Below are 17410 nucleotides of genomic sequence, written 5' to 3' on the forward strand. Positions count from 1 at the left end.
AATAGAAGCTTGCACAAAAAATGTAAAATAAATGTTCTCTGGATTCTTCCACAGCAGCTTGAATTGAGTCTGATGGCAGGAATTTAGGATGCAATTGAAAGGCTAACATTCAATTCATAGGCAATAACATAACATTTCACATTTACAAAACAACCTGCTTGTTAATCACTTCCATATTTATTTATTTTATTGAACCTTTATTTAACTGGGCAAGTCAGTTAAGAACAAATTATTATTTACAATGACGGCCTACCCTAGCCAAACCCGACGACGATGGGCCAATTGTGCGCCACCCTATGCAACTCCCAATCACGACCGTTTCCACTTCATTTTAATTAAATACAATTGAAGCTACTAATAGACGTTGAATTGACGTCTGTGCCCAGTGGGAAATGTATTTCACCCTCTTGATTTCAGTAAGGAGTTTGGTAAATATTTTCCGGACGGGGGCGCGTATTTATGTACTTGACTGATGCAAGAGCCCGGAGCAGTGAAAGGGACACTGTCCCTTTCCGAATCCCTCTGTCGCACTTGATCCCAGTTGAAATAATCTAACGATAGGGACGGGTCAACTTGGTCAAATAGAGGAATCAATCAAAAAGAATCGCTGTTAGTAGTGCTTACTCATAGCTTGAAGTATGGTAAAGTGAACATTGGGATATTCTTGGATTTTTTTTCTTTACATCGACGGTTGAGGGGGTAGGCTACTCGTGGAGTTAAAAGGCGGACCACTTGTGTTTTCCCTGGTTCTGTCAGATGAACAAGTCGTAAGAAGTCGATACCACTCGCGCATTCTCCAGCTGACATCTTTGTGTTAGGTGAGTGTGTTAATAGAATAAAATGATTCATTCAATTGTCTGCCTATTTTAAAAATGTATTTGATTTAATTTGAGATGTCCTCTCAATGCTTTTTGGGGATGCAACTCGCACACTGAAACTGGCAAAAAGTTTTGACAAATCGCTATTCAACATAATTACCATCGTGTTGCTACATTTGTCGGTGTGCTATTCTATTATATTATGTTTCAATATTAGCCTATTGATAAAAGCTGTTTTTATTTTTGCGGAAACCCTCAAGGGAACTGGTTATTTTATTATTTTTGAATGATCTGCTATCTGAAGCGATTTATTACGTGCGGTGCACATTTCTGCGATGTTAATATTTGGTCGTTTTCGGCGTGGCAGATGTCTTCTGATGGAGGTGGTTAAGGTGTTTCGGTTTCCAAAGTAGTTCAGTAGTTGTAAGAAGTTCACACCTGGAATTCCCTTTTCAAACACTATTTAGTGCATCATTATATCGGTATACTATGCATGCTTGAATAGTTAAAGATTCTCAGGACAGACGTCAATGCTTCATAGCTCCATTTGTTCCCTATTGATTTCGCAGGGCTGCGACTCCTGTTGACAGTGTGTGAATGAATGATAGCCCAGCCCTAGTGTAAACCTGCAATGACTCAAAACTCCAATCTGAAGTATGGCACTGAGCTAGAACTGCATTAGCATTCGAAATGCATGGAATACATACTGAAATCCATACTGAAATCCATACTGAAATCCACGTCATAATTGGGGCGGCAGGGTAGCCTAGTGGTTAGCGCGTTGGACTAGTAATCGGAAGGTTGCAAGTTCAAATCTCCGAGCTGACAAGGTACAAATCTGTCATTCTGCCCCTGAACAGGCAGTTAACCCACTGTTCCTAGGCCGTCATTGAAAATAAGAATTTGGTCTTAACTGACTTGCCTAGTAAAATTCAAAGATAATAATAATTGTATTTTCTAACCCTAATTTGCCTATGTATTGGTCACTCAAAGGCTTTTTTAAATGAGAAATTGGATGACGGTACAGGATCTTTAAAAAAAAGATGTGCTGTTATACATGTATGCCAACCATGCAATAGGCCACTAAATCCATTTCAGTCAAAAATGGTTAGGATTTTACATTAAACAGGCTACAGGTTATTCAATGGTTGTTATGAAAGAATACAATATTCCCTGGCCTTTATTGATAAACCTTTTGGGTGCAAAAACCCACTGTTGTGGGCGCATCTACAACAGGAAAGTGATCAATGGTCTGATCTAGGGGTGACCACATTTAGTCGACTGGTCAATTGTTTGGTTGATAGGCTATTGGTCGTCAATATTGTTTTTAGTCAGCGGCAAATACAGTTGAAGTCGGATGTTTACATACACCTTAGCCAAATACATTTAAACTCAGTTTAACACAATTCTTGACATTTAATCAGAGTAAAGATTCCCTGTCTTAGGTCAGTTAGGATCACCACTTTATTTGAAGAATGTGAAATGTCAGAATAATAGTAGAGAATTATTTCTTTCAGCTTTTATTTCTTTCATCACATTTCCAGTGGGTCAGAAGTTTACATACACCAATTAGTATTTGGTAGCATTGCCTTTAAATTGTTTAACTTGGGTGAAACGTTCTGGGTAGCCCTCCACAGGCTTCCCACAATATGTTGGGTGAATTTTGGCCCATTCCTCCTGACAGAGCTGGTGTAACTGAGTCAGGTTTGTTGGCCTCCTTGCTCGCACACGCTTTTTCAGTTCTGCCCACAAATTGTATATAGGATTGAGGTCAGGGTTTGTGATGGCCACTCCAGTACCTTGACTTTGTTGTCCTTCAGCCATTTTGCCACAACTTTGGAAGTATGCTTGGGCTCATTATCCATTTGGAAGACCCATTTGCGACCAAGCTTTAAGCTTTAAGAGTGATGTCTTAAGATTTTGCTTCAATATATCCACATAATTTTCCCTCCTCATGATACCATCTATTTTGTGACGTGCACCAGTCCCTCCTGCAGCAATGCACCCCCACAACATGATGCTGCTACCCCATTGCTTCACGGTTTGGATGGTGTTCTTCGGCTTGCAAGCCTCCCCCTTTTTCTTCCAAACATATCAATGGTCATTATGGTCAACCAGTTCTATTTTGTTTCATCAGACCAGAGGATATTCATCAGAATCTTTGTCCACATGTGCAGTTGCAAAACGCAGTCTGGATTTTTTATGGCGGTTTTGGAGCAGTGGCTTCTTCCTTGCTGAGCGGCCTTTCAGGTTATGTCTGTAACAGTTTCAACTGTTCTGCCTGCGGCTATGGAACCCTGACCTGTTCACCGGAGGTGCTACCTGTCCCAGACCTGCTGTTTTCAACTCTCTAGAGACAGCAGGAGTGGTAGAGATACTCTTAATGGTCGGCTATGAAAAGCCAACTGACATTTACTCCTGAGGTGCTGACTTGCTGCACCCTCGACAACTACTGTCATTATTATTATTATTTGACCATGCTGGTCATTTATGAACATTTGAACATCTTGGCCATGTTCTGTTATAATCTCCACCCGGCACAGCCAGAAGAGGACTGGCCATCCCCCATAGCCTGGTTCCTCTCTAGGTTTCTTCCTAGGTGTTGGCCTTTCTAGGGAGTTTTCCCTAGCCACCGTGCTTCTACACCTGCATTGCTTGCTGTTTGGGGTTTTAGGCTGGGTTTCTGTACAGCACTTTGAGATATCAGCTGATGTACGAAGGGCTATATAAATCAACTTGATTTGATTTATATAGAACTCATTTTACTGTGGATATAGATACTTTTGTACCTGTTTCCTCCAGCATCTTCACAAGGTCCTTTGCTGTTGTTCTGGGATTGATTTGCACTTTTCGCACCAAAGTACGTTCATCTCTAGGAGACAGAACACGTCTCCTTCCTGAGCGGTATGACGGCTGTGTGGTCCCATGGTGTTTATACTTGCGTACTATTGTTTGTACAGATAAGCATGGTACCTTCAGGCGTTTGGAAATTGCTCCCAAGGATGAACCAGACTTGTGGAGGTCTACAATTTTTGTCTGATTTCTTTAGATTTTCCCATGATGTCAAGCAAAGAGGCACTGTTTGAAAGTAGGCCTTGAAATACATCCACAGGTACACCTCCATTTGTCTCAAATGATGTCAATTAGCCTATCAGAAGCTTCTAAAGCCATGTCATCATTTTCTGTAATTTTCCAAGCTGTTTAAAGGCACAGTCAACTTAGTGTATGTAAACGTCTGACCCACTGGAACTGTGATGCAGTAAATTATAAGTGAAATAATCTGTCTGGAAACAGTTGTTGGAAAAATTACTTGCGTCATGCACAAAGTAGATGTCCTAACCGACTTGCCAAAACTATAGTTTGTTAACCTGTCAGGTTAATGTTAACAAGAAATTTGTGGAGTGGTTGAAGAACGAGTTTTAATGACTCCAACCTAAGTGTATGTAAACTTCAGACTTAACCTGTGTGTGTGTGTGTGTGTGTGTGTGTGTGTGTGTGTGTGTGTGTGTGTGTGTGTGTGTGTATATATGGCATGTGAAACACCTGTCTGATTCACGCCTGTCTGAGTGGACTAATCAGTTGGGAGGCCGCAGGGATGGCACACCATTTACCGTTAATTCCCATAATTGCTAATCTACAATGTTTGTTTGGTTATGCTCATTTCTGTTAATGCATTCAAAAATGTTATGATTACAGTTTCACCGTTGTCATTGTAGGAGAGGACAAGTGGTTTGCAGAGCACACAGCCTAGGTTACACTTGTGAGAAACAAGTTTTGCTTTATTTTATTCCATTTACGAGTTCTCAATTGAGTCATTGTCTTTAGTTTGGAGCGCTCCGGTCAATGTTGAGTAAGGACACACACCTGATTACGCATATTGACTGGTCTACCTGACCTGCGTGCAAATGTAGGCCTATAAATGTCCCCATTTGGTGATCTGATACTATTTCTGATTGTCTTCATTCACCATCACTGTGGCACTTCTCAAAGTCATTTTTTCTTTGCCTTTAAACACCCAGGCTAATACAATAGTTGATACAATGTTTCAAGTCCCTTGCAGACAGGCCATGAGTAGCCAATGTGATTTATAGGATTGTTTTTTTTTTTAAACATCAGACAAGCTCAACATATAGTTGATTTTATTCAAACAGGTTGTGTCTATATATGGAAAAATACACGTTTTAATTGTGAACCAATCGATTGGTTGAAAGAACACACGACTCTTTGGTTGACTCAGATTATTTTTAGTCGGCGACATCCCTAGTCTGATCTATTCCTAATTGTTGGGAACATCATATCTCAATCCTCCTGATTCCTGTCTTGTTGCCCTGTTATGGGCTGGGCGATATGGCAAAAATATCATGTCACAGTATTTTTCAATGTTTTTGACAGTAGGTTGCTATAGAGGTATTTGACGGTATTTCATGTATCTGAATGATAAAAGTCTAAATATGCTTTATGAGTAGTGCATGACCCTAGGATGGCAGTAAATTAATTATAAGTTGTTTTCATGTCTTTCTCTATTCTGATTGTTTTATACTCAAACAAATTGGGACAAACCTGACAGTGTATTTCAACATAGCACTTTGGGGAGCCATAAAACAAATGGAGACCCATTAATTTTCAATGAAGGGAAGTGAAGTAGGCAGTTGGGCAATAGCATTAAAAGTGTTGTTTTTTGCATTTTAACAAACCCTAACCCTTTTCCTAACCTTAACCTAATTATCCTAACCTGCTACAAAAAGTCAAATCTTGACAAATTTGACAAAAGCTGGATGACTTCTAGCCATGACCATGAGTGAGGGAGCATGAAGAGGGCGGGACCAAAGGTGGGGAAAGCTGAACTTTGTGTAAATACTCCACGATATCACAATGCTATTGATCAATCAAAGCTCACTTTAGCGTCAAGCCCCTACTGGATTGGCGGTTGATACCTAGCGCTACTTAGCCTGCTTGCAAGTTTGCTAGCATCCACATAGAGTGGCTATCTAAATGAATGTGTTATGTGAAGATTTTGTGTAGTCCAATTTATTTCTATTTTATTTAGCGCTGTTTCAAGATGTTATAGACTGTGTGTGTACACCGTTATATTATTCCCCATGCTGATTCAAGGTACAAAAAATTGACATGACTAAAATAAAGTGCGACCAGACCACTGGCTGAGAGATATTGTGCATCAGATGTTTTAAAAGGGTTGTTTGGGGAGCTGAGAATCGAGCTACTTCCATTATCTCTGTTATTCTATGGAGTGTAGGTCTAGTACATGGTGATTCACTATTCCAAATCAGGTACAGGGTGAGCAGAGATGAGCTGAAGAGCTGAACAGACGTCATACTTTGTTTCCCCCTGTATATTATACTTCATCAACATGTCTGCGCTTAGTGCAGCAGGCAGTGATAGGGACCCTTTATAAATAAGTATAGTGAACAGCATTGGACTTTAGAAGCTGCCTCTGTAATGCAGGCTGATTGGCATACAGTATGTGATGTACCTTATGTTGCTGAAAACAAGAGTTTTATAGACGAGGACAGAAGTGGGCCGTTAAATCTACCTTCAACATGTCAAGCTCTATATAACCCTTTAATACACATGCACGCGCAGACACACACGCACGCGCGCGCAGACACACACACACGCACGCAGACACACACACACGCACGCGCGCGCAGACACACAAGCGCGCACGCAGACACACACACACGTGCGCGCGCAGACACACGCGCGTGCAGACACGCGCGCAGACACACACTCGCGCGCAGACACACACTCTCCCGCAAATCTCAGGCTACAGTGATGGGCCAGTCACTCCCAGTGTGGTGTGGGAACAGCAGTAAGAATTGAGAGGAGAGGATAGTGGTCCTCAGGATACAGAGTGGGTTGAAAAGGGCAGTTCATTTATTAGAATCTAGTGGTGTCCAACATGCGAGGGGATCCAATCCGGAACGTGTGGTTTGAGTGACTAATAAAAAATAGATATTTCATTTTTAGGTGGGGAGTGGGGACGAATTCAATATACTTAAATTACTAAAACCAAATGGAAACTGTATAAATTGGAATGGACCTACAGTCGCAGTTTCTTGACCATGTCCAGCTTGCTAATAATCACAAAATGAATGCTAGACTGTCAGGAAGCATCAAAACAATAGAAATTTATTAGGAAATATATATATATATTTTTTTATTTCACCTTTATTTAACCAGGTTGGCCAGTTGAGAACAAGTTCTCATTTGCAACTGCGACCTGGCCAAGATAAAGCATAGCAATTTGACACATAGAGCAACACAGAGTTACACATGGAATAAACAAAACATAATCAATAGTACAGTAGAAAAAAATATATATAGTGAGTGCAAATGAGGTAAGATAAGAGAGTTAAGGCAATAAATAGGCCACGTTGGTGAAGTAATTACAATATAGCAATTAAACACTGGAATGGTAGATGTGCAGAAGATGAATGTGCAAGTAGAGATACTGGGGTGCAAAGGAGCAAGATAAATAAATAAATACAGTATGGGGATGAGGTAGGTAGGTAGATAGATGGGCTGTTTACAGATGGGCTATGTACAGGTGCAGTGATCTGTGAGCTGCTCTGACAGCTGGTGCTTAAAGCTAGTGAGGGAGATATGAGTCTCCAGTCACAATGGTGGCTAGTGTATGGGGCTTTGGTGACAAAACGGATGGCACTGTGATAGACTGCATCCAGTTTGTTGAGTAGAGTGTTGGATGCTATTTTATAGATGACATCACCGAAGTCGAGGATCGGTAGGATGGTCAGTTTTACGAGGGTATATTTGGCAGCATGAGTGAAGGATGCTTTGTTGCATTATAGGAAGCCAATTCTAAATTTAATTTGGGATTGGGGATGTTTAATGTGAGTCTGGAAGGAGAGGTTACAGTCTAACCAGACACCTAGGTATTTGTAGTTGTAACCAATATTCAGTGCAGGCCTCCGAACCTCATTGAAGATCGAATGCGGCCCCCGGGGAATATTTGTTTGACACTGTTGTAAACACTTTAAATGTGGCTTGGTTGGATCTCTAACCTAACAATGCCATAGAGAGGTTTGAGGAGGTGAAAAAAACAAGTTTAAAATCACATTTTATGTAGGTGGTGGGTGTTGTATTTATTTTATTTAACCTTTATGTTGCTAGGTAAGTGACTTAAGAACAAATTCTTACTTTACATTGACTGCCTACACCAGCCAAACCCTCCCCTAACCTGGACAACGCTGGGGCCAATTGTGCACTGCTCTAAGGGACTCCCAATCACAGCCAGTTGTGATACAGCCCGGATTCGAACCAGGGTCTGTAGTGACACCTTTAGCACTGAAATGCAGTGCCTTACACCGCTGTGCCACTCGCACTCATGTCTGATTTGATTGTATTGTAATACACACAGCACACATGACAGAAATATTACGCATAGGGCCCTCCGACTGGAAACGGCCCTGTCTTACTTTCACCAAAATGAGTTAGACCCATCCTACTATGTTATGTAACATCCACACATTTTTTTCAGTAATCTGCTGCCTTGGGTTTCTAGAACACAATGCGAAGATCGGTGAGACGGTATAAAGATGTGTTTCAGGTAGAAGAATGAACATACACACAACTAAGGACGGAGTTCTCCGCAGCAGACATCTTCTATGCCGCGGCTCAGTGCAGAGATTCGGTATCAAATTGATTACTCTCTATTCTCACTCTCACACATATGAAAACTGAAAACCTACACAAGCACCATATTCTACCAGTTGCTGTCTGTCACACTCACACATACACACATACATCCACTTGCCTTCCCATAGCAGGGCTTGGAGATGTTTGTACTGATCCCCTTCCAGACTCACTGTGCTGACTGGGAGTTTTCCAATCCTCTGAAATAAGAGCAGGAGACATGAGCACCATCCAAAGAGCAGGCCTGCATGCCTTTACGCGCACACACATGCACACACATGCACACACATGTACACCCAGAGCACTTCCCACTCAGTCCTTGCCTACTGGCACAAAAGAGAGACTAGTATATAATCCAAGCACCGCCATCTGATTTGAAAGTTAATATATTTATATACAACACTGGAAAGCAGGAGGACACCCTATAGTCAAACTATCCCTGCCCTGGTCTGAAGTAGGGATGTGACAAATGGACAATTTTGCTTAACGTTTAAACGTTGTTTTTTTTTAAATCAATTTGTTAAAACAGTAAGGAAAAACCCATACAATTCCACCTCAATTCAGAATGCAGAATAATGGTCCTATTAGATATCTATGACCTCTAGAGCTGGGCAATGAAGCTCTATCTACCACAACCTTTTACAGACATAGAACACAGCTACAGTAACACGTCGACCGCAACAATTGCTAACTTTTCAGACAATTAGAAGCGTCTGTACCTTATCAGACAGTAGAATTCCGCTCCGGTATATAGACTCTTCTTTATAGAGGGCTTGCAGTTGCCTCACAAATCACCTAGCAACCGCACCAAGCGCCATGTTGGATGACCAAACTCAGTCTGTTGGAAGTCCTCTAATCGTCCACATGGCTGGCTGCCTTTTGCAACCAATGGAAACTTCATTTTTCTCAGGACCTAGAAAATGGAGGCAGTGGGAGAACCTACTCAAGTAAGTAAATATATTTTGAAAATGGTCAGTGTAAGAAACCTAGTGTGCAGGCTTACTCAAATAAGCTGCTAATGTAATGTTCACCAGTTAGCCAACTTTACATATTGTAGCTAGCTAAGTTAATTAAATATAACCAGCTTCTAACTTCCGACTGTAATTAGCTAGTTAGCTACCTATCTTGATGTATTTATCGTTGTACTGTAGCTCTAAATGAATGTGTAGCTTGGTAGCTAGTTAACAGCCATGGAAGAGGATGAAAGGATTAGCCAGCTGTTCCAGCTGTCCGAGAAGGCAGAGTAGGCTACTCTGGATAGGGCAGGTGCATTACCTTTGTGGGAGGGCATAATGAACCTATTCTTCTGTTCCAGTCCCTAGCAAGGAAAAACTGAGGACAGAGAGATACTGTATAGCAACATAATATTCAGTGCTGTCTAATTTGAGTATAATGAAGCCTGTTTCTTTGATGTTTTCTGTCCTCAGACACAGAGCCGTAAAACCCTGTCTGCAGATGAAGAGGTCCCAATGAATGTTACAAGAAAATAAGGGTACATCCTTGTATACCATGGATTCTGTGTACCTATGATAGCACATTTTGTGAACAAAAATACAGTTTAAAAGTTACACACATTGTATAGTACTATTCCAGCAGGCCAACTCTGCTGGGTGTGCAGGCGTCTGTTCCAGCCCTGCGCTAACACACCTGAAGGTGCTCTCTAAATGGCACAACAGAATCATTCAGATTGTCACAGCCTATGACAAACATCTAGTATGAGAGGAGATGCTGCAGCATTGCTCATCTTCACAGTGGGAATCCAGTCAACATGGGTGTCTTGATAGAGGTCAGCTGGTTGAACCTACAGTAGTACATAACAAATGAAAATCCCACCTGATGTTAGAATCACTTTCTCAGGTCAGCTATACCATGAGGTCTCTTCAGTGTTGTTTGGCTGTGTTTAATTCATTCAGGTGTTTTCGTGTCATATAAAGAACAACCAATAGTCAACACAGCAGGTTGTCCTACCCCATTGAAGCCTTTGTTCTATATCCATACATTTTCCCTCTTATGAATGAAGTTCTCAACAGATTATCATTGGGTTATTATATGAATACATGGTAACCGCTGTTTTTCTTTGACAAAAATGTCCTCCAGGATATATGGACGTCATATCGTACAACTTGCATCTCACTTTTTCATGGTCATGGAAGGGATCCAGCTTTGGTCAAATTAACTTAATATTTGACATTTCATAGCAAGTTAGTAGAATTTACGCCGCAGGTTACGAGAATGAATATATCAGGTTAGGATCATTAGATTACGGTTATGAATAGGGTTAAGGGTAAGCTAAAGTGCAAAAAAATTACTTTGACGTTAATTTGACAGAAGTTGGATCCCGTTTGGATCCCGTTTAGCCAGGATGTCTTTTTGGCCTAGGTTACATTCAAGACAAGTTTGTTTTTATTGAACAATCATGGTTAAAAAATTGCTTCCCCAAACTTTGAAACTCATGTGACACATGCTAGAACTGCAAGCTATCTAGCTAGCTAATTTTGGCTAACTTACTGTAACACCTTGTTAGCATAACATCTAAATTAATCTCAGGTTCAGGTTTTAACGTGCAAAAAGGTTTATTCACTTTTTTGACAGTTCTTGAGTTCATTGGTGCCACCAACAGTGTTTCATGATTGAGGGGAATCTGTATACATTGATTTCCTGTTGTTTTTCCTGCCTTGTTAGAGCAGCCAAATGATCTACAGAAAATGCCCGTGGTGATGAATGAACTAGTTTTAGGCACTGCAGTTTGGGTTAGCCTGTCGGCTGATGTTAACGGAATAATTCATGTGGTCGTCTTTCAACATGGCCCCCAGGAGGTGTCGTTCATTAACTGCAGGCCTTGGATTGTTTCCCTGACAACAATAAACATTGCTGATAGATGTGCTGATGTATTTTTTTCTACCGTTTTTATGGTATGGCAGCTAGATGTATTTTCTTTCAACTATACTGAACAAAAATATAAACGCAACATTTATAAACGCAGGTTACACGTGGTCTATGGTTGTGAGGCTGGTTGGACGTACTGACAAATTCTCTAAAATGAGGTTGGAGGTGGTTTATGGTAGAGAAATTAACATTGAATTCTCTGGCAACAGCTCTGGTGAACATTCCTGCAATCAGCATGTGAAATGCACGCTCCCTCAAAACTTGAGACATCTGTGGCATGTTTTTTTATTTTTTACAAAACTGCACATTTTAGAGTGGCCTTTTATTGTCGCCAGCACAAGGTGCACCTGTGTAATGATCATGCTGTTTAGGTGGATGGATTATCTTGACAGGCTAAAATGCTCACAAACTGGGATGTAAAGAAATTTGAGAGAAATAAGCTTTTTGTGCATGTGGTTCATTTCGGGGATATTTTATTTCAGTTCATGAAACATGGGTCCAACACTTTACATGTTGCGTTATATATTGTTGTTCAGTGTAAATGTCTTGGTAAGTCCCGGTATTTAACAAACTTTAAAGTACTTTTTTAGGAGAAGGTTGGTCTGTGCACAGGTAGGCAGACTGCACGCAGCAGATCAAGGTTATTTGATTGACAGTTCTGGTCGCCTAGTGATGGAACTTCAGAAGCGGCATTCCTTTACAGACAAGTAAAATGTTTCGTATCTCCAGAGAAGGTTTCGTGTTGGCGTTTAAAAAATACGTAGCCTACCCTAACAGACAAGCAAACATGTCATAGCCGAGATGCTTTCAAGGGGCCACATTTCATTGTATGAAAAAGGTTATCGATACAAGTAGCCTACTGTAATTTTAATATTGATACAAAAAAAGAAAACCACTCAATCAGCAATAAAGAGTAAGTACCCTGTGCTTGCAAGACTGGCCCGAAGATACCTCTGTATCCCAGCAACATCAGTATCCCGGTGAAGGGGGAGAATCAAGAATTCCGCAGTGACCTGTTGCCACAAGGAAAAAGCAACCAGTGGAGCGCAAACAACATTGTAAATACAACTCGTATATATCTGTTTATTTATTTCCCCTTGCCATTCATACTACAACTATTTGCACACGGTTACAGCACTGTACGTCGCTAATAGTATAACATTTGAGATGTCTTTATCCTTTTGAAACCTTTGTGTGTGTGTAGTGTTTACTGTTAATTTCTGATTGCTTATTTCACTTTTGTTTTTCACTTGCTTTGGCAATGTAAACGTATTTTCCCATGCCAATAAAGACACATTGGAGAGAGAGAGAGATTTGAAATGTCTTATTATTTTGGAACTTCTGTGTGTGTAATGTTTACTGTTCATTTTTATTGTTTATTGTCTACTTCACTTGCCTTGGCAATGTTAACATGTGTTTCCCATGCCAATAAAAGCCCCTTAAATTGATTTGAGAGGAGGGTCAGGCCGGCCAGCACGAGGGAGGGAGGGAGGGAGGGAGGGAGAGGAGGGGCATGCAGGACAGCCTGAGCGAGGGAGGGAGGGAGAGGCAGGACAGCCTGAGCGAGGGAGGGAGGGAGGGAGAGGAGGGGCAGGCCGGCCAGCGGAAGGGAGAGGAGGGGCAGGCCGGCCAGCGGGAGGGAGAGGAGGGGCAGGCTGGCCAGCGGGAGGGAGAGGAGGGGCAGGCAGGACAGCCCGAGGGAGGGAGGGAGGGAGGGAGGGAGAGGAGGGGCAGGCAGGACAGCCTGAGCGAGGGAGGGAGGGAGAGGAGGGGCAGGCAGGCCAGCCTGAGGGAGGGAGGGAGAGGATGGGCAGGCAGGACCGTGCGCCAATGTCTTGGTAATATGCATCTTGCAATGTCTTGTTTTGCCTCTTCCTCTCTGGTTTTAGTTAAATTACACAACTTTCCCCAGGCCTTTATAGCCTATCGTCTAGAAAATGTTAAGGATCCCAACTTTGTTTAAACGTTCACACCCCTAGACTGAAGAGAACATTCCTGCCTATGTGGTTCACACACACACCAATGTGTTCTAACCATTGCCACATCTGTAGGACACGTGTTTGCTCAAGTTTTTAACTTACTGATGAAAAGAACTATTTGCAAACTTTTGCAATTGGTGGGGGCAATGGCGAACCTTATACTTTGCATCTTGGTTCAGTAGCTTCTAGATTGACTGTCAGAATTTTAGCCGCATCACAATCCGAAGAGGCTCCAAGCCTATTGGCCAAACCTTTTTTGGTTTCTACATGGTTCCATATGTTTTATTTCATAGTTTTGATGTCTCACTTATTCTACAATGTAGAAAATAATAAAATAAAGAAAAACCTTGAATGAGTAGGTGTGTCAACTGTTGACTGGTACTGTGCGTACGTACATATGTCACGGTTGTTGAAGGAAGTGGACTAAGGTGCAGCGTGTTGAGCGTACATTTTCTTTTATTATAAAAAATGACGCAGAGAAAACAACTGTGAAGCTACAGGCTATGTGCCATAAACAAAAGTCAACCTCCCACAAAGACAGGTGGGAAAAGGGCTACCTAAGTGTGGTTCTCAATCCGAGACAACGATAGACAGCTGTCCCTGATTGAGAACCCTACCTGGCCAAAACATAGAAATACAAATAATAGAACATAGAATACCCAAATCACACCCTGACCAAACCAAATAGAGACATAAAAAGGATCTCTAAGGTCAGGGCGTGACAACATACATGCATGCATACATACACACACCGTGTTTCCTGTGTGTATGTGCGTATATAATATATATATATATACGTATACACACACACACACGGGAAACAGTATGTGTGTTTTTTATATATATATATATATATATATATGTATATATCCCATTCAAAAAACACTAATGTACTTGTCCTCTTGCTCAGTTGTTTACCAGGGCCTCTCACTCTTTCTATTCTGTTTAGAGCCAGAATGTGCTGTTCTGTGGAGGGAGTAGTACACAGCGTTGTATGAGATCTTCTTGACAATTTCTCACATGAGAAAGCTTTCATTTCTCAGAAGAAGAATAGACTGAAGAGTTTCCATTTTGAGCCTGTAATCAAAAAGTTATAGCACCGCTTCAATCTAGAACCAAGGGCTTCATTTGGCAACGTGAAGAAAAAAAGTGCTGTATTACTTTCATTTCAAAAGTTCTCTCTTTATGATGTCTTGAAGTTGGTGGTGAGAATTTATGCCGGTTGGATGCAGATTATAGGTAGCACACAAAGGTGAGAATGAGATCACCCTCATACACTCTTGGAGGGATGTCTCCATGTTGTGATGATTGAGTGGACTCTTGACCCTTGATGATGTGTCAACATCATTCTACAGAGGAAGAACCAGCAGGCCACACACACACACACACACACACACACACACACACACACACTTAGATAGGAGAGACGAGCTGGAGAGCCAAGTGATCCATGTCAGGCTCTCAAAGAAACCTTGCACTCGCACGCAAACACACGCACACTGTTCAGCGCATTCCTCTGAGTATTTTCCTCGGTGGCTCAATAAGAGGGTTCAAGTGAACTGAGAGAGGGGGGGCGAGAGAGGAGAAGGGGATAGGGGTGGCGAGAGATGAGAGGGCGTTGAGAGAGGAAGAAGGAGAGAGAGGAAGAAGGAGGAGAGAGGGGGGAATGAGAGAGTAGGAAGAGGGGTGTGAGAGAGGAGGAAGGGGGGTGAGGGAGGAGGAAGAGGGGGTGAGGGAGGAGGAAGAGGGGAGGAGGAAGAGGGGGTGAGGGAGGGGGAGGGGGCGCGAGGAGAGGAGGGGGAGGTCGGGGCGTGAGGGGAAGGGGAGGGCGCGAGAGAAGGGGGAGGGCGCGAGAGAAGGGGGAGGGCGCGAGAGAAGGGGGGGGGGGCGTGGAGAGGGGGAGGGCGCGAGAGAGGGGGAGGGCGCGGAGAGAGGGGGAGGGGCGAGAGCGTGAGGAGAAGGGGGAGGGCGGAGGAGAGGGGGAGGGCGCGAGCGAAGGGGGAGGGCGCGAGAGAAGGGGGGGAGGGCGCGAGAAGGGGGAGAGGGTGTGAGGAGAGAGGGAGGGCGCTAGTGAAAATGAGGAGGGCACTAGAGAAGGGGGAGAGGGCGCGAGGAGAGATGGCGAGGAGAACGAGAGGTTGGGGGGGGAGAGGAGAGAATGAGAGCGTGGGGGGTGGGAGAGAACAAGATGGGGCGAGGAGAGAATGAGAGCGAGGAGGTAGAGGTGAAAACGAGAGCGAGTGGGTAGAGGAGAAAAAACGAGAGCGAGGGGGGAGAGGGGAGAATGAGAGGAGGGGAGAACGAGAGAGATGAGTGGAGGGAGAGAACAAGAGGCGGGGGAGGGAGAGAACGAGGTGGGGGGAGGGAGAGGACTAGAGAGGTGGGGGGAGAGAACGAGAGAGGTGGGGTGGGAGAGAACAAGAGAGTGGGGGTGGGAGAGAACGAGAGGGGGATGAGAGAACGTGAGGGGGGTGAGAGAGAACGAGGGGGGGGGAGGAGAGGAGGAGAGAACGAGAGGGGGAGAGGAGGAGAGAAGAACGAGAGAGGGGGTGAGGGAGAACGAGAGAGGGGGGTGAGGGAGAACGAGAGGGGGTGAGAGAACGAGAGGGGGGTGAGAACGAGAAAGGGGAGTGAGGGAACGAGGGGGGGTGAGGGAACGATTGAGGGGGGAGTGAGGGAGAACAAGAATGAGAGAGATTGAGGGTGAGAGACCGAGAAAGGGTGGTGAGAGAACGAGAGAGGGAGGGTGAGAGAATGAGAGGGGGGGGGGTGAGAGAGAACGAGAGACAAGGGGAGAGAGAGAGGAGGGTTGAGGGAGAACGAGAGAGAGGTGAGGTGGAGAGAACAAGAGGTGGGGACTAGAGGTGGGGAGGAGAGGAGAAAGGTGGATAGGAGAGAACGAAAGAGGAGGGTGAGAGAGAACGAGAGAGATGGGGGGTGGGGGAGAACGAGAGAGGGGTGTGAGGGAAAACGAGAGAAGGGGGTGAAGGAGAACGAGAGAGGTGGGGGTTGAGGGAGAATGAGAGAGGAGTGAGACATGGGGGTGAGGCGGGGGTGAGTGAGAATGAGAGAGAGTGAGACAGGGGGTGAGGGAGATTGAAGGGGGTGAGGGAGACAAGAGGGGTGGGAGGGAGAACAAGAGAGAGAGGGGGGGGCAAGGGAGAACAAGAGAGAGAGGGGGGCAAGGGAGAACAAAGAGAGAGGGGAGCAAGGGAGAACAAGAGAGCGGGGGGAGGGAGAACGAGAGGGGGGTGAGGGAGAACGAGAGAGAGGGGGATGCGGGAGAACAAGCGGGGGAGAGAACGAGAGGGTGGGTGGGAGAGGACGATGGGATGAGAACGAGAGAGTTGGCGAAGAGATAGGTGGCAAGTAGAACGAGAGTGGGGGGTGGGAGAGAACAAGAGAAAGGGGGGTGGGAGAGAATGAGAGAGGGGGGGTGGGAGAGAATGAGAGAGAAGGGGTGGAAGAGAACGAGAGAGGGGGGGTGGGAGAGAACATGAGAGAGGGGGACGAGAGGTGGGGAGGAGAGAACGAGAGAGGTGGCGTGGAGAGAACAAGAGGGGGGAAGAAGAACGAGAGAGAGAGAGGGAGGAGAGAGAACGAGAGAGAGAGGGAGGAGAGAGAACGAGAGAGAGGGAGGAGAGAGAACGAGAGAGAGAGGGAGGAGAGAGAACGAGAGAGAGAGGGAGGAGAGAGAACGAGAGAGAGAGGGAGGAGAGAGAACGAGAGAGAGGGAGGAGAGAGAGGGAGGAGAGAGAACGAGAGAGAGGGAGGAGAGAGAACACGAGAGAGAGAGGGAGGAGAGAGAACGAGAGAGAGAGGGAGGAGAGAGAACGAGAGAGAGAGGGAGGAGAGAGAACACGAGAGAGAGGGATGAGAGAGAGAGGGAGGAGAGAACGAGAGAGAGGTAGGGACAAGAGAGTTTTGGAAGAGAGAACTAGAGAGGGGGGGTGAGGGAGAACGAGAGAGAGAGAGGTTGGGGTGAGTGAGAACGAGAGAGGGGGGAACGAGAGAGAGAGAGAGAGTTGGGGCGAGAGAGGGGGGGGAGAGGGA

General features: G+C 44.3%; 1 protein-coding gene across 1 annotated transcript in view; it reads left to right on the forward strand.

Moving 5' to 3' along the window:
- Positions 1-498: 498 nt before the first annotated feature.
- Positions 499-17410, forward strand: part of LOC135513820 (growth hormone receptor-like) — a 79419-nt gene continuing 62507 nt past the window's right edge. Inside the window, 1 exon segment of the mRNA XM_064936768.1 lies at positions 499-818. The gene's annotated coding sequence lies outside the window, so the exon portion shown is untranslated.

Source organism: Oncorhynchus masou, chromosome 25, assembly GCF_036934945.1.
Source record: "Oncorhynchus masou masou isolate Uvic2021 chromosome 25, UVic_Omas_1.1, whole genome shotgun sequence".
In the NCBI taxonomy this organism is placed as follows: domain Eukaryota; kingdom Metazoa; phylum Chordata; class Actinopteri; order Salmoniformes; family Salmonidae; genus Oncorhynchus; species Oncorhynchus masou.